Below are 21,309 nucleotides of genomic sequence, written 5' to 3'. Positions count from 1 at the left end.
ACACACACACACACACACACACACACACACACACAAACACACACACACCCTGCAGGGCCAGTGGGGAGAATAGAGTTCACCTGTCCAGTGTCCCCAACCACTTAGCCAGGGCTAAATGAACAGTTAGCAACATTTTACCTCCTGCTATCCTCTTAAGGCTCTTGAACCGGAGCGTCTCTGCCTGTCAGAACCCGCTCTACTGCGCAGCGTTTTGTTTTAAAATCACCAGCCATCTACAGCTTCAGATCGTCAGAATCAAGTGAATGAATGTAAGACGTGATTCATTGTTTGGTGCATTTTTTATTTTATTTTTTCAATTTTTTGTTTTAGTTGGATGATGCCTAAGGCGCTCAAAATATGGCGTGTGAATATGCACGCCATTCTGTCTTTGCTCTGGACATCTGTCTATTCTTCACGCCTACGATTGATAAAAAAGAAAGAAGAAGAAGAAGAAAAAGAAGGAGAAGATGAGGGGAAAAAAAGCTCTGGCTTTTTAATCAGTGTGTAGGATGTTTGCACCTATATTCATCCGCCGCCTTATTCGGCTTTGAGGAAAAGAAAAAGAGAGAAAAAAAAACAAAAAAAAATGCAGAAGACAATAGCGAAACCCGCCTGTGCTTGAATTAATCTTTACCCCCGTGCGATAATTTAGGTGCGGAATGACTAATGCGCGAGTCATAAACAAATGAAGTCAGCTTTTGGGGAGCATTCGTCTTGCAGCGAGGGGCCGTGTTATTTTAGGGAGGGCGGCTGTCTTTAAGTCCTGATTGTGTCGCTTAATCCCCGCGGTATCTGTTTCATAGCGAGCAGCGTGACACTCACCTGAACAAATAATGACTCCGAGCAGCATGTAGCATGTGTCTGAATCAATAATTCAAACTCGTACATCTTTCTTACTGGAAAGGAAGGGGGAGAGGGTGGAGGTGTAGGGGGGAGGTTGGAGGGATGGAGGCTGGCTTTCATATCAATCTATATGCTCCATGGAGATGGATCTAGATGTGATGAAGATGTTGCCAAGCGACGGTTTAAAGGGCGTTTTCGGCTCAATTGCGAGGAAGGATGAGGCAGCTTTAAAGTGATGCCTTTGTCAAGCTAGACGCTCATTTAATGGCTTAGCACCAAAGTGCGTTTGAGGTCTGTTGTTGCGGGTCTTCTGGTTCTGGTTCTGTTCTGCATCCTCAGAACCAGAACCAAACATGGAAGAAAACAGCGTTCAGTTTCTATGCTCCACTAATCTGGAACAAACTTCCAGAAAACCGCAAAACAGCCGAAACACCGAGTCCATTCAAATCAGGCGTGTCAAACTCATTTTAAGATGACGAATGTTGTAGAACGTATCAAGATAAAAACACGCATTAGCTAATCGTTAAAATATGAATAAATATCTCTGCATTCGGTGAGTACTTCTTAAAGTTAGGTAACTTTTAATCAGAATTGATACAACATATTAAGAGACCAATTAAAATGATCAGGTTTTCTGATTTTACTCTTTATAGGTATATGTTTGAGTAAAATGAACAATGTTCTTTTATTCTATGAACTGCTGGTGATACGTCTCCGAAATTCCAATCAAAAATTTATTATTTACAGAAAACGGTCAAAATGACAAAAAAATATGCAGTGCTGTCAGACCTCACATAATGCAAAGAAAACAAGTTAATATTCATTTAGAAACAACAATACCAATGTTTTAACTCAGGAAGAGTTCAGAATCGATATTTGGTGGAAAAACCGTGACGTTTTCCATGAAATTTTTCCAGAGCTGTCTAATTTGGCAGGACGCAGATAAAAACAGCTTTGATTCGACTGATAAAAAATAAAAAAATAAATAAAATTACCCAACTGTTATCTTTAAAGTTTTATTCATGTGCTCCTCTAGACTCCAGTGGGCCACATACAAAGTTGTGGCGTGCCAGATTTGTCCCCGGGGCCTCGAGTTTGAAACACGTGCTTTAAATCAAGGCTTAAAACTCCACCTGTGTAGAGCTGCCTTTGATTAGCAATAAAGTCGAACATTGATCAATGCGTTTGATGTGTGTTTTCTTGATGATGACATTTCGACAAACTAATGTTTATTGCTCGACTCTGTGATGCTTTTATGATGTAAAGCACTTTGATCCGCCTTGTTGCTGAAATGTGCTACACAAACGAAACCTGACTTAAAAATGCGAGTCCTGGTTTCTAACTCTCATCTCCAGACTTTATTTGACCAGCAGCCTCTGCGGCTCCTCCTCTCCCCTCTCCTCCCTGTGGTATTTATAGAAACAGCTCGTCTGCCAGGCAGAGGTAAATAAGATGAGTGAAGAGATGCTATCTTTTATTGTAAGCATTATGCACAACACTCCTTTTGCTTTATGAGCTAAACGGGGGGCCATTGTTTATCACCGAGGCGTAATCGCCAAGTCAGCCCAGGCCTTGACGGAAACGTGCGCGCGCTGGGTGCGTGGCGGGACGGGTGGCGCGAGAACAGGAAGCCGGGGGGAAGAGGGAAGATGGAGGAGTGGAGGAGCTGGCAGAGTCGGTGGGGGTTTTTGTACGGATGAGAGGAAGGTTTGCGTCTGTTTTTACGGGATGAGATGGAGCGCTTTGATCTTGTCCCTGCATGTCAGATCCCGTCACGATCCACCGTCTCGCCCATACATATGCATAGTGCCTCTAAACAGCCAGGCACCGTGCTAAAAAAAAAAAAAAAAACGCACCCAAAGGTGGGAGGCAGAGGGGCAGACGGATGGAGAGCAGGAAAGAGTAGATGTGTGTGCTTGGAGGGAAGAGGGAGGAAGAACAGAAAATTAGATTTTTGTCCATTTGAAATGTCTGAAAACTTATCGTGCTTCTGAGAATTAAACTCAAAGGCGTGGAAATAAATTCGCAAAGTCCTCCCTATGAGGGGCCGCGTGAAAATAAAACACCCGGATAAAACAAACAACTTCTAAATTACACAAGAAGGCATTCATATGGCATATACTTTAAAATGTCCTCCTTCAAAAGAGCTGCAATGACGTCTTCAGAAATAAATGTGGTGTGCTTTCATGTAGGGTGAAGTATTGCTTTGCTTTAGCGAAAGGAAGACCTGCATGTCTCTCTGCCTGATAATTGGCTTTCTTGATAAGAGTGAATTCAACCATATTCTAAATTCACTTCAGATTTTCTCGAGAGATGATCTTCAGTTTTAAGTTTTAAAAAAAAAAGGGGGGATAAAAAAAATTCTAATATAACATAAATCATCTCAATTGTAAGGGTTTATGTTTTCATTATTTTTATTGAAGTAAGGAAACAGTGACAATCAAAAACCTTTAAATGATGAAGCGACGTAGATTTAGTTATCGTAATATTAGGACTGATATGACCAAATGACAACTCTAACACATACGAAGTATACAAGTGGACAAATTTGCTACTGTAGCTTGAATGAAAAGGTTTTTTCCCCCCTAGTGGATACATTTATCAAGTTTTCTTTAAAGTCTGACCTTCCAATACGTTTCCCCCTCCTCGGGTTAACAACATGTAAAAGTTGATCTGCTGATTCTTTAGTAGAGGTGGTAGTTTTGAATAAAAATGAAGGATTTCCCCATCAACGAATCAAAGCATGTCGCTAACCTTCATCCGATGTTTTCTGTAGATCACAAATTGTGTGATATCTTTACTGATTGGGAGAAAATCTGAGGTTTTAGTAACTGACCGGCCAAACACCGATCTGAACTGTCAGAATCAGATTTCTGGCCTACTAACCAGTGCATCTCAAATAAAATCCCTCTAAATTTACCGACAGGTGACAAATTATCTTTCGATACCAACTGTGCAATGATTATAAAATCACAGTTGGATGATGATGGTATGGCATTTGCTAAAGGAACTGCAGAAAAAGCAATTTTTTTTTAAATAACTGTTTACTCCAAATTATGTGCATTTAGGTTGATGACATCACACCAGGCAGGAGGTTGACATGAAACAACTCCACATTTCATCTCCCACTGACTGACACTACAAATGATCTCTTCATGTCTTTAAGGATGAAATGTGCTCCTTCTGAGGAACTCCTTTTGCTTCTTTCTCGTCAACAAATCATCCAGAAATCCACGCAGTGTTTCACCTGCGGCTCAGAAGATTTGCTGCAGCCATTAGGAACACAAGTAAACACGATTAACTATTGCCGTATTGATACCGAAGTAATGAAATTATCCGATGAAGCCGTTTTGCCAAAGGCACTGAACAAAAACGGCATCGTTTAATACCTGAGCACATGCAGAATGTTTATATGCAGAACTAAGTGTGCAGCGCCATGTTCTGTAGGGCAAATTTAAAATGTGACACCAAAACGGAACAGAGAGGACTCCTAAGCTGTCGATCTGGAGTTTGGGGTCATTTAAGGTTTTCCATGCAGCTACAGTGGAGGAAGAAATGTTCACTGAAGGAAACAACAACGTCGAGCTGAATGGAAACAAACCTGAGAAAAATCTGAAGTCCAAATCCAGCAGCCTGCAGCGTTCAACAATCCCAAAATGGCTGCTCAGCACGAGAGACGCACAACAGACTGGTACTGAGGAATCAGCTCCAAAGTAAAAAAAGATTCTTCTGCATTTTAAAATTTCTGTACAGCACCAATTTAAAAACATCCTAAACAACATTTATCATTATCAAGCGCTTTTATTGTTTCATCCATCCATCCATCCATCCATCTATATTCAGTTTTTCTTGAGCAAACCAAAAACATTCCCAACTTTGCCCTTAAACCGTACCAAAGTACCAAACTTTACTTTTTGTGTACCATTACATCCATCCCTATCATTAAATCATTGAAATTGCTGAGAAAAAGACAAACAAACGCAGTCAGAATGGCTCCAGATGCCTCAGCCAGCCTGTTGTGACATCCAAGAGGAAGTCGAAGTGTTTTACTCCGACTAAATGGTTTACAGTAAAACAAAGACTAATGAAACCACTGACCATTGCAATTTTTTTTATATAGGTGACAAACTATCTCTGTAATTAGTTTGGGTACATTGTAGAGCTAAGTCTGGCAAGGTGCTTTAAAAATACTGGCAAAAGTGCAGAAATGCACTAGAATCTCAGACTCAGTAAATTACAGCTACATGACACCTTAAATATATATATATATATATACAGTCAACACACACTTTACAGGTTCTTCCTCAACACACACATATATATATATATATATATATATATATATACACACACACATAAATTTCCACACCATATGTTTACATCGTTGTGTTAGCGCATAAATAAATGAGAAAAATAAATCAGATATACATAAGAAAGCGAGGTAATAACTTTAAGAAACGCTCATCTGTAATCACAGACAAGCTCCGCTTTGATTCATTATATTTCTCCTCTTCCCTCCTCCTGTGTCTCCTTCTCCTTCCCTCTCTGATGGCGAAGCGGAGTCACCTGATTGACGTCCTGCGCCGATTTATTCGCAGACACAGGTGAGTGTCTCGAGTCGACATCCAGAGAGCGGCATGCCGCCGTATCCATACTGTCACTCATTACCATATCTATACCGTGGTGTGATCCTGATTCAGTTCCGGCACGTGGGGCAACTGTCAGAACATCGCTGGCTTTAATTGTGACAGAGATCCCTCAGGAGGAGTTACTGCACCTCTAATAGGGACTGGGAAAAAAAAAAAAAAAAGGAAAGGAAAAAAGGAAAGGAAAAAAGGAAAGGGGGGTGGGGGGGGAGTCTGGTTCATTACCACACACTCACTACCACCCCCAAGTGGCGAGGCTGTGTGTGTTGAGGAAGAACCTGTAAAGTGTGTGTTGACTGTAAACTATACTGTTTAATTTTTTTTTAATGTTTTTTAAAAAGGGCGATTTTAACCCAGTCCAGGAAAATTTCTATCTTACAAAATGCATCTTAAAGCTCAGACCACGCTGGCAACACGCCTCTACTTGTTCTCAAACCCTTCTCCCTAATTAATTTGATCAGTTACGGTGATGTGGACGCCGTACGGACGCCCAAACCGTTTCCCGTCCCGCCTCCCTCCGCATTGTTCTGGCCGGCCATCGCAAAGAGGAAGCGATCCGCTACGCTCGCTCGCGCTGCAGCACAAAGACAGAAGAGGGAGAGGCCGACGCTCGCCCGAAGCCAAACTGACACAAACAGACAACTTCAAAGTGAAGACTGTTGTTTATTTGGCGAAGGGAGAGGAGCGGAGATGGCGGAGGGAGGGGTGGGAGGAAAAAAAAGAGGAAAATTTATCTGATATGCAACTGTCAGGAGAGCATTTTCACATGTAAAATAGCAAGAGAGTGAGAGAGATTACCTAGAGGGGGGAACATGACAGCATTCACTAGGGTCAGGATGGATCATCATCTTCAGCAGCTCCCCCCTCCTCCTCCTCCTCAACACACTCCTCCTCCTTCCTCATCTCCTTTTTTCCTCTCCCTCCATCGCTCTAACTTCATCTCTCCCTGTTTTTCCCTTTCTCCTTCCTTCCGTTTTTCTCCCTCTCATCCTGTTTTCAGACTCCATCACTCTGCACTTCGACAACCCCGGCAGCTTAAATCCAGACTAAATTAGCTGAATGAAGATTAAATCATTTGGCCCTGAGCTCTCCGAGATATTGGGAGGAAGACTGAGTAAGCTCTAAATGGCGTCTGACTCGGTTCGGACCTATATAAGCATCTTGAGGAGAAGCTCTTCCTTCGGTGGCAGTCAATTGAAACCTGATTAGAGGGTGGGGCGGGCGGTTCGTTGGGGAGGGAAAAAAAAATGGGTAAAAGATTACATTTCTGGGACAACTGTTTCCTAAGTAAAGTCACAGGCTTCGTTAGTTTTCGTTTGCGGGCTCAACGTTGACCGACGACAGGCTGGGTTTTCCCCCGGGAGGTAAGAGATTGAGGAGGGCAACATCATCACTCACAGTGCTAAGGAGAAGTGCTTTAGGAAGCGCTGTAGTCTTTGTGGTCTGTGGGTGCAAATCAGTTTTCGGCATAATGCTTAGTTTCACATTCAAACGGAGCTAATTCAATTAAGGTTGAGCCTGTATACCGTTTTTGTTACCTTATGCTTTTACTATCTGCTCAGACAGGTTGCTACGGCAAACAGCAGTACTTTGGTTTGTTGAGAAGGGAAGATTTGGCCATGTGTTACTATTTTTATTCCCTTTTTTTCAGAAAATGTTCTGTAGCTTATTTTTGTTGTCAAAACTACACTAAAGATTTCACAAACTTAGAAACTTTACTTCAAAGAATCCAATCAGTCAAGAATATTTCAGTCCAGGTTTTACAAGACTTGTATTTGTCTAATTTTAAAGTGTTTTTAATGTTAAAAAAGTATTAAAATAGTTTCTAATGTGTTTGACAAATAGAACTGTTTTCAGCGGTCTCCAAGTGTAAAAACAGCATCAATAGGAAGCTGTGAACCAAATGCTAGCGTATTTGCTAGCGGGTAACATTTAGCTAGTCAAGTTGCGATAAACGATAAATCAATTAATCGCACGATAAATTAAACCTATCGACCTCATTTTAATTATCGGCTTTATCGTTTCTTCCTGCCTTTTTTCTTTCTGTTGATGAGACTGAATAAAAAAAGGCTCAACTCCGGTGCTCTCCACTGACCCTCCCTTCCTCATTTTCTTAGTGTAATGTCCAGCACACACTACACGAGTTGTCGGTCGATTGTCTGCCCATTTTTGAAACATGAGAGACACATTAGCCGACAGAAATCCTAGGTATAACAGTTCGATCGGTTTCGGTCGTGCCGTGTGGTGTCCAGCCACCTGGCACAAAATTATGGCTACAAGTCCAGTTAACTAATTTTAAAGCGAGGCATTAATCAATGCTTTACTATAATCTGCCTGTGATGCATGTGGCTAGAGTCAGCGTAAAGTCCTGACTGAATGAAAATCATTATAACCTATTTATGTCACGTTAACGAAGAACAGCTGAAAAGTTACCGGGTTTATCAACTGCGGTAGCAATTTGGCTCCAACTCCTCCCCTTGTCATTTCTATGTTATTTGCACGAAATGTTAAATAAATATTATTGTTGTTTCCACATATCATCTCCAACGTCCGCTGGACTTTGGGTTGCACCGTGTCAGCTGTTTGGGATTCCCCTCAGTAATTTCCCCTCAGAAAGCACGGAGGAGAATCCGAGCTTTCTGATTGGCTACTTGTCACATTCAGCTAAGCTCCCAGACGGGGAAAACCCCTGATTTAGATCGGAGCGGCCACGACGATCCACCGTAACCCACCACACACTGCAGGATGATCGGTTACGAAATCACCAGCGACAATCTTAGCACGTTCTAAGAAAATAGGGGCAAAAAAACCAGTGTAGTGTGAACTGCTGCATCAGTGTCAAAAGGTCTTGAAACAATATTATCGTTTATCGCAATAATTTTTTAGACAATTAATCGCTCAGCAAAATTTGTTCTCGTGACAGGCCTACGTTTAGCCAGTCTCTATATTCTCACACAACTAGCCGACCTGCTTTTTCATTTCAAAATAAAAATCTCAAACATAAATACAGGAAGTCAAACTTAAAGCACTCACCTCCAAGGCTCATAAAAATATGTTTTCACGAGGTTTGCTAGAGCCGCTGGTTACCACAACGCCAGAGGAATATTTAGCCGTTTAAATTTTTTATTTTTTTTTACTGAAACCACATAATGACGCAGAGTGACCTAAGGAATAGATAGGTAAAACGTCACCATCTCTGCCAAGTTTGATTTTTTTTTTAATCATATAACTCTTCCTTAGTTAGACAGGATTTAGCTCTTACAGTATTTTTCTGTTCTCAAGAAGCCCACAGAAGAAATCAAGTTGTCTTGCTAAGCAGCGGCCAGCTATCACCCTGCCAGGGCATCCAGGTATGTTGCGTTTTCCCAAAATTACGGTTTAAACTTTGCTAAAAAAACTGAATTAGACTGTTGCAACAGCTTAAAGGCGTTTTATTAAGAGGCCTGAAAAAAGTGTAGGAGGAATTAGTGTACTGGTTTATGGAGCAGGGCTGTGCTTCTCCCACCTGTTGCTAAGCGTTGCTGATGGCTCCAACAGTTTCCTTTACTCTCAGGAAATGCAAATCTTGAATACTTAGAATACAATGTTATTTTAAAATTTCGTGTTAATACTTTGAAACTACAATATATTTAAACAGTAAAAAAAAAAATGCTGCAGATCTCACAATGAAAGCTATAATACAATTACATAATCTCAAACTATCTCAAAAATATCCAGACATTTCACTCATCTTGGAATGCTGAACATGAAACCTATGCTTTCACTTAGTGTGTGAAAGTGTGTGTGAAAGTGTGTGTGAATGGGCAAATGACTGTGTGAAATGCTTTGGAGTCCTCTGGACTTGATAATGTGCTTTACAAGTATAGGACAGTTATTATTTGGTTATTAATTATCAAGTATTTTATACCCACAGCATTAAAATGCCATTCCAAGGGAGTCGGTTTTACGTGAAACCTACGAACAACTAGAAATAACATCACACAACAAACCCTGTCATGACACAGCAGATCCCACCGATCTCCATAAACTATTAAGTAAAAGATCCGATCAAAAGTGACCAGCTTACTTCAAAGACATGACAGAAATCCAAATGATTTCTTCACATTTCGACCAAATGAAATTGTGTTTTTCAAAACCACAGCACAGATTGCTCCATAATTAACATCTACAAGTTTCTTTAAGCTGTTCCGGCTTAAACAAGGGTTATATTTCATTAAGAGTGGACTTGCCCAAACTAAGATTAACAGCACATGGTCATAGGGTGAAATGTAAAGTCTTCAGGTACATTTTCTTCATTTTGCTGAAAAAGTGAGTTAATGCGGCGGGAGCCATACACAGCAGGCGCAACATAATGTTCCCGGTTTGATGCCAGGCGCCAGGCCGTTTACTGCACATCTTCTTCTGTCTCTGTCCTTTTTCCTGTCTGGCTACTAATAAATAAAAGCCTCAAAAACGTTTTCCAAACAGAGTAAGTTAACATGTTACGACGAGTCCTGATTTGTAGCAGTGCTTTCATTTTCACTTTATTACCATACTTCCTGAAAATACTTAAACTAAAACCGATGTTTTACCAATGTCCACTTGAAGTGATGTGTTTATGGGCAGGAAATGAAGGTAGATGCGATAAGGCAGAAATGCATGGATACAAAAAAAAAAACAAAAAAAAAAGATAGCCTGAACTGACCCACAGCCACTTAGAAATGCAGCACAAAAAAATTCAAGCAAACAAAAAAAAAGGAGACAAAGTTACTAGAAGACAAGACAGAATGATAAAGTGAAAAAGGCACCGAGTTGCACCTTACTGAGGAGTCCTAAAATTTCCAGGAGGAGGTCGCATGCGTCTGCAGAGTGCAGTAGATGAACCTCCTGCGATACGAGCGCTGCAGCATATGACTGCAATATAAACAACGGCACTCAACAGAGATCCTGTTGCTGATTTGTGTTTACCTTCAATCCCGGGAGAAAGAATGAAAGAAAGAAAGAAAGGAAGAAAGAAAAAGAGAGAGAAAGACGAAGAAGAGGGGGACAGAGGAGGGAGGAAGACGAAAAAAAAGATAATGAAATAAATAATAAAAGACCAAGCCCATCAGATAAGCTCCTGTTTATCCCGCTGTAGGGCAAATACAAATTGTCAATTTAATGAACACGGTGGACGTGATGAAAGCGGGGTGAAGGAGCCTCCTGCCTGACAAACAATCAGGAAATGTTATCTTAATATTGTTGCACGGTTATTCAGCTCATAACTTAGGGGGTGCAGAGGAGCGGAGTGGGGGGGTTGCGAGGGAGGGGACGAGGAAGGAGGGAAGGCACAAAGGCCAGGTCCCTCTGTGGTGGCCCTGTTATTGCCTGTTTTTATTGGGAGCCATAGCTCAATGGTCCCAAACAGACAAACCTGGACATGACCCTCAGAAGTCCATGCAAACACGACTAAAGACACACACACACACACACACATGCGCACGCACACACACACACACACACACATACATACATGCGCACGTACGCACGCACACACACACACACCCCTGCAGATACACCACAACACTCACCAACCTCAATTAGAAAGAAGTCCTCTTGAGAAGTAAATGAGCCCCTCAAAGGATTTCTTTTTGTGTTTATGATGTCTTGTTGCCTCTCTAGGTTCACCTTAAAAGCTTAAGAGGCCTTACATATATTAGACAATTATTCAAAATGCTTTAACAAAATGGCCGCAAATCAAGAGCTTTGAAAAAAAGAACAAAAAAGGCCTCCTGCTAAAATTAGAGAAAATGTGGTTTATGTGATGTGGCGGGGATCAAAGGCCAATCTAAGACCCCATCAACACACACACACAAACACACATATCGTTTAAACATTTTGAAAAGCGTCCAGATGCTTCACATCTCGAAAGTTTGTTTTTTTTTATATTGTAAAGTCCTGAATTTAAAGCATCGCAATCTGAGCAACAGCCACCGAAATTAACTATTATCTCCGTTTTTATATATTGCTGGTGCTAAATTGCGTCGGGAAGAATTACTATCAATATGAATATCTGCAACAATAACTCAGGCGCAGTGCTGAGGACAGGATGCTCTTTATCAGGCTTCTGATAGGCCTTAAATACAGCACAAGGCAGCCATATCAGAGCTTTTTCTCTCTAATATCAGGCCGCATTAGCACCTCGTAAATCAAATTACACTGCTAGAATTTCATTAGGCTCACCTGCCAGCGCTGCTGTGCTGCAGAAATATTTATGTTTTCATGCTGCAATTGTGTGCTCTCAGGTACACAAAAGAGAAGTAATGGGAGGCGGGGTGGGGGGAAAGAAAAAAAAAAAAACTGGCGATAAACCTAATTATCTTTTAAGAATACAGAGAAAATGTGTCATAAATTGTGGCGATCCTGAGGAGAACCGGCGGGCTCCGGAGCCTGAGAGTTTCGAACGGGGTAATAGAGGAGGAGTAGAGGAGAGCCCGGCTCTGCCGTTTACCATCTTTAACCGGGGCTAAACTGCCACAATCCAATTAGCGGCCTCCTCAAATTCGCTCTAAACAGAAATCAAACAGGGTGATGTATGACAGCGATCAGCGGGCCCTCAACGACGGGCTAATCCAATAAAAGCGCCGAGCAAGAGCGCTAATAGTGAAAATACTCGCTCAAAAAAAAAAAAAAAAATAAAAAAATAAAACTCAGCCGAGATCTTATGACGGGAGTCTGTCTTTGTTATTTAATTACCTCAAGAGAATTTCGCATTTCCATTTGTTTATCTGTTGTTGCTCGCTGCGAGTTGTAACGACTTGCAACACGTAAGCCTCCGCTGGAGGTGGGAGGGAGCAGAGAGGAGCGGGAAGGCCAACATTCCCACAGAGTTTGCTTTCCCTGCGCGGAGCAGCTGGGCTCTGGATGGCCGGAGTTGGTGCGGATATGGATTTTGATTAGACACAAAGGGAAATGACTGAGCCAGTGACCATAACGACAGGCACTTAATAAAAGGTGCAGTCTATACATCAAAGAGCATGTGGTTGTAAATCACTCGGCCCTGTAACGACCTGCATCCCTATCCCATTACGGAGTCCCCCCCCTCACCCCACCACCCCAAACAGGCCACTCATATTTACTCTCCGGGCGCCAATATCATTTTAGAATAATGAGCTTTGCTCTTGATTTAATTAACAGGGCCCGGGTTCATTTGTTTGTTTTCTTTTCTCTTTTCTGTCACTAAAATTAGGACCCTGGCAGGCTGCCTTAAACTCAGGAATATTAAGCGAAGCGGCTTCGTAGTCTTAAGAGGTAAAAGTTAAACTGTCGATGTTTTTCATCAGAAAGTTTAAGCACACAAGAAAGTAAAAATATTGGCAGGTTTCGAATACAAGCCACTAAAGGTATTTACATTCAACCAAGTGTAATAATTTACTGTGTATTCTTAAAAACAAACGATGCCTAATCATTTTGATTGGGATTTAATTGAACATGTTGGTTCAGTCTAATCATTATCATCATCATCATCATCATCATATCTAGCTAGTAAATAATAGTGAGGGTTATATAGCTATATGGCTTATGTTATGAATTAATATATCCAGCAATAAAATTTGGGGTTGAAAAAGTTTTTGTGCTGGAGTAAGATTTTAAGTTTACATTTAACTTTAACTGGTTTAGCAGCAGTGCTAATGCTACAATCAAACTTGCTAGCTAGCTGGGCTGCATAAGCCGGAGTCAGACATCAAGAACAGGACAGCTGCACTACAACAACGGATGTTGGATAGTGTTACATATTTGTAATTAAATTGATTACAATTTTAATAAAGCATACAAGTTGAATAATGCTAGCTCTTTCATTTTTTTCTGGTCTGAACATTTTAAATGTTATATAATTTGTTTGTTTAGTCAACTGTACCTTGTTGTGGCATAACCAAGAGTACAGTAAAACCATATGCGTGTGTGTGTGTGTGTGTGTGTGTGTGAGTTGTATCAGGAAAATAAATATTAACCTGTGGGTAAGACTTGTAAGTTGAGAAAGTTTCTGTGTTGGAACAAAAACTGTAGCAAGTTGTTAATGCTAATGTCAAAGTTGCCGGCAAGCATTGCTTCTTAACTCAGAGCCATTGGTCAAAAAATTGCAAAAAAATCTCTAAATTGAAATCTTTGTTGAGCAGATTTAAATGTTTTTACTGCTGAAGTTAAATTTTTGCTTCAATGACAAACTAGTTTTATTTCTAACAGAGGACTTCATGAAAGGAAGAATTTAGGTGCTTGTTAGTCATAATTGTCTTTCCAAAGAGGAGCTAACAGAGGCGTCTGTTGGGGCAGGAGGAACCTCTGCACCGACAAAAATGTGTTTTTGAACAAAATGACCACGACTCTTAAACTACATCTTTATTAATTATTATTATTATTACTAATTAATCTGAGTAAATAGGGTTGAAATATGAATTTAGAAAGATGGCTGTGAAAAAAGATGTTTGAAATAAAGACTAATATCCTGTTCTGAATAAACTGTTAGTTGTGCAAATATCTCTGGTTCCCATTTTATTAATAAAATACAAACGAAGAAACAACGGCTGTTGTCAAAGCATTAAGTCAGTGTAAAAATGACATTGAGAACCTACTTTTATTTAAGTAATTAAACTATTTGAATGGAATCAGCACAGAAATATGATTAAATCTAATTCATTTTGTCAAGTAAACGGAAAAATAAGTCAAACTCACCTCAACTCTTTAAGTTGCTGTTAAACGTATATATTTTTCTACTCAGAAATATTTACACAAATCTAGATAAATAAATGTATGTGAATTGCTAAACCAGTTTTATCGGTTAAATCCTGTTTCTTCTATCTGTGTACATGTGTGTGTGCATGGGGGGCAAGAGAGGGGAGGAGTTGTGCTCCAGTGGGCAGAAGTAAACCAGGTCCATTCTCTCTCTTATTACTAGAATTGTAATTCAATGATCACCTTAGATCACACGCGTGCCATAAATCAGATAGGCTTGACAGAGGATGAAAAATTGTATTAATAATGTGAAACTTATTATACAGTCCCAAATGCTCCCTTGATAAATGACATTGTTTGGGCCTGACAATGATTGCATTTAAAACATTATTTCTTTCTGCGGGTGTGTATGCGTGTGTGCGCGTGTGTGTGTATGTGTGCGAATTTGCCGGACGAAGTGGCCGCGGTTTTTCGCGGGGTGGGCAAGACGAGAGGTGGGGTTCCCGAGCCTCATAAAATATTCAAGATGTTTCCCACCGTTCCCTCTCGAGTCCAGTGGGCAGGCGATGGTTGTGTCGGCAGGGGTATAAAATAAAAATCAGTGTGTGTGTGTGTGTGTGTGTGTGTGTGTGTGTGTGTGTGTGTAGCCATCAGGAATCAAGCGGCTAGCGGCTCACCGCAGCGTAAACACCCGAGCTCAGGAAAACCACAAGAAGAGCCGCACACATATTCGAGTCATAAAGCGGCAGCGCTCGCACTATTATCATGACAGAGCCGAGTCAGACTTTAACAAGTTTGAAGAACTGCAGAAATCGTTTGGTTTATTACAGTTTTTTTTTTTTTTACTCTTCAAACCCCAGATTTAAGAGATAATGTCTCAATTAAAATTATAGCTCGACTTAGTTTGATACTTACTTTTCTTAGAGAAAAGCAAGAGAAGGGCAAAAGGCCATACTCCGTTCCTGAAATGTTTGTTTTCTTCATCACATCAGAAGAAGCTAAAAAGGGAATAATTTCTTAGTAAGTCCATTCTGCATTTATCAACTTGAAGAAACTCATTGAGAGACAAACCAAAGAGCAAAACCATATTTATCCTTGACAAGTTATTTACTGCAGCCATGTTTGTTTGTTTTTTTTGCCATTAACACCTTGTTCACCATGCCAATGGGACAGACTGAGGCAAACAGCCTGTCTGGCCAGTTCTGTGAAGCAGGAAAAACCAGATGAAGTATGATTTAAAAAGTGGACATTGCACAGAAAATAAAGCATGTAGAGAACACACTGCCTCTAAAGATGGTGTCACAGATTCTTGCCTCACCACCGAAGTTGAACTATTTAAATAATTGTTTGAATAGGTTAAAAAGCAAAGAAATGAAGCACGTTAAAAGACAAATTGTGCTCTGTCACGTCTTTCTACATGTGTCTGTTTTAGTTTAACGTATGAATAGTTGGATGAACGGTACAAATGTCTCCGTTTTACTGCGTGATGTTGCTGTCAATCGGAGCTACTCCAAGCATTTAGTGTGAAGGTGATCAGTTCTTCATCAGAGCAGACAGAGTGAGTGGCTCTTGTGTAAATGCTCCGTATTTATGCGCTACCAGAGTTTTGGGCCTCATAGGAAAGCAGGGAGATGATAATGGTGGGTTATTTACCAAGAGGTTGTGTAACTTGCCACATAGGCTCCAGTGTGATGGGGTCTACAGAACACCTTTGCTTTGTAAGCTTTTCGCTTTTAAAATCATAACTTATGCAAGTGTTGGCAGTATCTGGCAGTATCAAGACAGTCGCCTCAACCAGAGGCTCTCGAATCTGAACCACTTGGTGCTTAAATTGCCCCAAAAGGGAATTGAACCTTGCAGGTTTGGATTTGGAGAAACTATCCTGTTTTGTGAAGGTAGTCCAGCAACATGGAGAGACTCGACTTTATCTATAACCAGCCATGTTCACATCCTCTACTGTACCGTGTGAGGCACCGACCCCCTTCTTCCCTGCACTGATCTTATTACCCCTCCCCGCCGCACCGTCCCCCTTCTCTTCTCCTCCTCCTCATCTCCACAAATGACCATGATGGGAAGCCATTCATCTCACTCCTTCGGCCGCCACAATGAAATAAATCAAGAATTTTTTTTTCAACGCCCCCCTCCCCAAATATAACAATATTTGTATTTGGGGTGGGGCAGACATAATTGATGACTGCGGCCATGCTAATTAAAAACGGCGGGGGTTTCATTAATCTTGGTCATTGAGGATAGGGAGGGGTTAGCGGAGTAGCTGCCACAGAGCTGGCTGGACAAGGGGACACGGGGGCCGCCGCCGTCGTCCTCATCGCTCAGGTGATTTGGGCCATTGTCGGAGTATATTACCAGAGCGAAGTTAATGTGAAGCGGCCATTAATAATCACGAGAAAAGTCACACGGAGTTGGAGTTGGTCTCTCAAGTGTCTGACGGAGTGCAGAGAAGAAACCCGACGAGACAATGAGGTGAACAATCACACGTGTTTACTGCCATGTTGTGGCTGGAGAAATTAATTGCTTTTCTGATTTGGTTTCACTTTTTCTAAAAAAATAAAAATAAAAAATAAAAAAATAAAAAAAGAAGTAAAACACACACCTGCACATGTACACACACACACAAAGGATGCTAGATACCGCTTTGGGGAATTAATTACTCAAACGGTTTCAGTGCGTTTCTTGTATTTACACAGCCATTAGGACCGACTCGATGAAGGTTTGGAGGCTCGCAGGTTCAAGTGCAACTTTGGCTTTTTCCCGTAACCGCTGAGCCGAAGAAAAAGAGAATTAAGCCGGGAGAGAGTGAAGGAGATGGGTGGGTGGGGTGGAAGCGGCAGCATATGGTGCCACAGTGCCATAAACAAGCTTTATGAAAAGAGTGGGGACATTTATTTAATCACGGAATACCTGAGGAATCGCAACGAGACACACAGTTTGTCCCATTATTGTTAAGCCATAAATTTAACTGCTTTACCTGAACGGCGAGGACGGGGCCGACGCAGAGGCTGGAGACGACGTGGGGAAGCAGGTGAATTTATGTACGAGTGTGTTTGCGAAGTGAACTCGGCGTGTTGTGTGTGTGGTGCTTCAGATGAATAGCCATAACAGTTATCCTCTGGTATCTGTGTATCTTCAAACATGGAGAGTAATAGACTCTGGGAAGCATCTGGGAGGGAACACGGAGATAAAAATGTTATTATTTTATTCTTTTAGAAGTCTCCCCGGTTATATTAACATTTGAGTTTTGCACTTGTTTAATCTCCCCAGTTAGACAAAGGGTTTTCATAAAACTGTTGGGTTAAAGGCCCTCCAGTTTTCATGCAATTTCATATTTGTTTCAACTTGAAAAACCTCCTCTGCACTGCAGAGGCTTGACTTAATAGATACCTACTGACTACATAAACACAAGCATCATCGTTTGAAAGTACACCCTGTTTCGGTAGGAGAGATTTACCTATTGGGACAGAAAAAAAAAAGATTTGGTTTTAGGCAGATTGTAAATGTAGTCAGATCTAACCCAATGCGTACGAAAACACACTCCACACTCCACACTTTTATTATTTATGATCAAGTGTGGAAAATAAGACTTTTGTTATTATTATTTATAAAAGTCAAAATAGAAAAAATATAGATGAAAAACATGAGTAGGGCTGAGATGATCAATCGGATTAATTGTGATGAATCCATAATTGAAATAATAAAATTATTGTTAACTAAAATATACAGACTCAAAAAGTCTGTATATTTTACAGACTTTAATGTCCTTGTTTTAGCAAGGACATTTGAGTGTGTCCTTGCTAAAACAAGGACACACTCAAATCAGCAATCAAGCCAAAAATGCACAAAAATATATATACATTTTGCATTTGTGATAAATAATGTAAAAATAAAGTAAAATAAATTTAAATTCTAACCACAAATTGTCAAGTGGCATAGTTTTATTCTATAAAAATTCTCTAAAACAAATTAAGCATCTTTTGCTGCCCAATCATTAATTGGTGCATCCTTTGCTACAAATGTTAAAGTTGTATTATTCAAATTTAGGCAATAAAATGCTCATTTTCCAATTTAAAAGAATTTTTATTTGCATTTTTCAATGTATTTCTAATATTGTTTAAAATGAGGCTTAAGTGGTTAAATAAAAAATCTTGCCGATTTTACTAGTTAAGCATCAGAATTAATATATATTAATCGATATATTAAAATAATCACTAGTTGCATCACTAAATATGAGGCTTTTGGAGCAATGACCTTTGGCCATCACATACAACGCTGAAGGCAACATATCAGCACCGACGACTCAAACTAACTGTGAAGCGTGGAAATGGAGGGTTTATGATCTGGCTTTGTTTTGTATCCACAAACTCTGTTGTACAACAAGGCACTGCAGCTTTAAAAGTGGCACCGTCTACCCAGCGGGTAGAACTTGACATAAATCAGGTCATCATCAGAACAATAATCATGCATAACACAGCAGATCTACAAGAGAATGCTTGACAAAGACAATAAGCTGTTGGGATGGCCCAGTCAAAGTCCACAGCTCAACCTTATGATACCTCTTCTGAAATAAGTTCCTGCAAACCTTAATAAGCTAAAGCAATGAAGTTGAGAAGAGTCAGCCAAAGTGTCTCCATAAGTGAAAGTGACTGATAGTCATTCAGAAAACAACTACTCAAAGTTTTAGCTAGTGAAGATGGAAGGTATTGAGTCATGAAGACATTCTCTCCATTTTGGCTCACAACTTTAAAAGAACCAGATCATTTTTTACCACGTACTAATCCGAAAAACCCTCGAACTGAGAGAGGATTCACTTTCCTTTTAAGACACAAGGAACGACTAAAAGAAACATGAGCTAAGCTCCACTTCAAAGCCAACAGAGAACAAAAACCTTGGATACAATTAAACTGCAAGTGCAATTTTGTGTCTGCAAGCATATTTCCACACACACAAACGCACACACACGCACACCCACACACTGTGCCAGGTCAGAGGGACAGCGGTAGCTCAGAGCCAGCTGTGACCTGCCGGTCCAGGTGCTCAGGAAAACCGCTGTTAACGGCCACGATTGATGATCTAATCAAACTGTCACCACGGCGACCTGCTGCAAGGGGAGGAGCAGCGGCTGTGGAGCGGTTTGTGTGTGTGTGTGTGTGTGTGTGTGTGTGTGTGTGCGCAGAGAGAGAGGAGGAGAGCAGGTGGGGTAGAGGGGAGGCGTTCAGGAGACCATGCGCATGCTTACCGTTAGTCCAAATTGAGAGTGACAGTCTCAATAGTGAAAAGGCCTCTTTTTTTTCCTTTTTTTTCTTTTACCCCCCACCTCTTCTAAGTAATGGAGGACACAAGTCCAGCGTTCTTCCGGAGGATGCCACATAATCAAGGGAGACGCCCCTCTGAAACACGCCGCCTCGGCGACGTCTCTCCGAACAAACTGGCATGGCCGCTCTGCCTTCTGTAATACTGCAGATCAGATTGAGAACGGCAGGCCTGGAGACGGCAGACAGCACAGGCGGACGTTTGAACTGCCAGCTTCATACATCTCCCATGAAGGACGTTCAGAATCGCTGGGTTAAGGTAACCTCTGTCTTATTGGATTAGCGACATTAAAAGCCTTCTATAGTTTCTAAATCCAACACGAAATCTAAGAAACGTTCCCGTGTTTGTTGATTCCCTAACCAAGGACTCACTATAAAAACAATGTTCTAAACCACAGTGGGCCACCTGCTTTGATTTACATGAACTAAGCTCACAGATGGATAGAGCAAACCTTGCAGATATCCAATGAAGGACAAGAATTCAAGTGAACTCATGTGGAAATATGCAAAAGTAAAAAGTCTCTGATCCCAACTGCTAGGAAACTGAAACATGTTTTCATAGTGTGTCGCTTTTCTATGTCATATTTTGCAATTCTTGTACAATAAATGCCATTTATTTTTAATTTTTAGTTAGTTGTTTAGCAGCATCGACAACCAGAGATTCAGGAAATTAACGTGGTTATTATATATACATTACAAACTTACTGGCACTTCCGTTAATTATGTGTAAAGGCACTTAAAATAAACTCATTCCTCTTACAGTAGCCTAACATCCATATAAATAAATGCTAAAAAAATCATTAAAAATTACTTTTCTTTTAGAAATATTTTTCTTGTCGCATCAAAATTATTGTAAAATAGATGCAAGTGAACCACTTTTTAATTTGTATCTCACTTTTTTAAACTCAGAGAATATATAAAAATAAATCATTGTCCTGCTGTATAAATTATATATGACAGCGAAGGCTATTTCTCTTAGCGTCCTGAAAATAGAAAACGGAAGACATCATGCCACTCAGTTAAGTTTGTCTTCATGAGTAATAAAATGACGACAATTATTATGAAATTAACTTGCTTATTTCTACAGTCTGTGCGATAAAGTTCAAAACAACTGAACCTGTGACAATAGAGGCTGGATGAGGACCCAAGTTCACCTGGTCACATTCAGCAGCATTCAGCTTCAATGCACAAAATCAAAATCTGGAACAAACTTCCAGAAAACTGCAAAACAGCCGAAACACCGAGTTCATTTAAAATCAAGGCTAAAAACCCACCTGTTCATCAAGTGGAACATTGCTGAACATATTTAATGTACAGTTTTAGATAATCTTATTGATGGCATTTGACAAAATGTAATGTTTATTGCTTGTTTCATAATTGGTGACTGTTTTTATGATTTAAAGCTCTTTGAACTTCCTTGTTGCTCTAAGCTGCTGTATAAATAAACTTGACTTGCCACCGGTCAGAGTGAGGAGGATGGCTAAGCACTCACCAAAACCTTCTGACGGAGAGTTCCTGTAAAGAGTGGCATCAACTCCAAGTAGATATGGCAACCATTAAATACTTTATATACGCAACGTGTTTGTTTGGGAAGAATGCCAGTAAAAAAGCAGTTTGCTTAACTACACCAGCACTTTCAGTAGAACTGTCAGCTGAGACTAAGAGTGAGATTTTAGGCAGCTAGCATTATCGGTGAGTCTGATGTAAATCAAAAGATATTTACTTTGAACAGTAAGTGATGCCCACTGTTAGGTTACGGTGGAAAACATATGGATTCTGCAAATCCGTTTCTCTCGGATGGCCTTGGG

The 21,309-nt window shown here is 40.5% G+C and overlaps 1 protein-coding gene and 1 long non-coding RNA gene across 2 annotated transcripts in view; one reads left to right on the top strand and one right to left on the bottom strand.

The window, feature by feature from the left end:
• The window catches only part of znf407 (zinc finger protein 407), a 202,833-nt gene that overhangs the window by 78,047 nt on the left and 103,477 nt on the right, over positions 1-21,309 (bottom strand). The gene's annotated exons all lie outside the window — the stretch shown is intronic.
• LOC107837148 (uncharacterized) overlaps positions 19,223-21,309 on the top strand; it is a 69,174-nt gene continuing 67,087 nt past the window's right edge. Inside the window, exon 1 of the long non-coding RNA XR_001663152.1 lies at positions 19,223-19,760. This is a non-coding gene — a long non-coding RNA (uncharacterized LOC107837148). The remainder of the gene's footprint in view (positions 19,761-21,309) is intronic.

This window comes from Poecilia formosa, unplaced genomic scaffold (genome assembly GCF_000485575.1).
Source record: "Poecilia formosa unplaced genomic scaffold, Poecilia_formosa-5.1.2 Scaffold0, whole genome shotgun sequence".
Classification (NCBI taxonomy): Eukaryota; Metazoa; Chordata; class Actinopteri; order Cyprinodontiformes; family Poeciliidae; genus Poecilia; species Poecilia formosa.
Note: the sequence above shows the minus strand (reverse complement) of the source record. Positions and strands in the feature narration are given on the sequence as shown.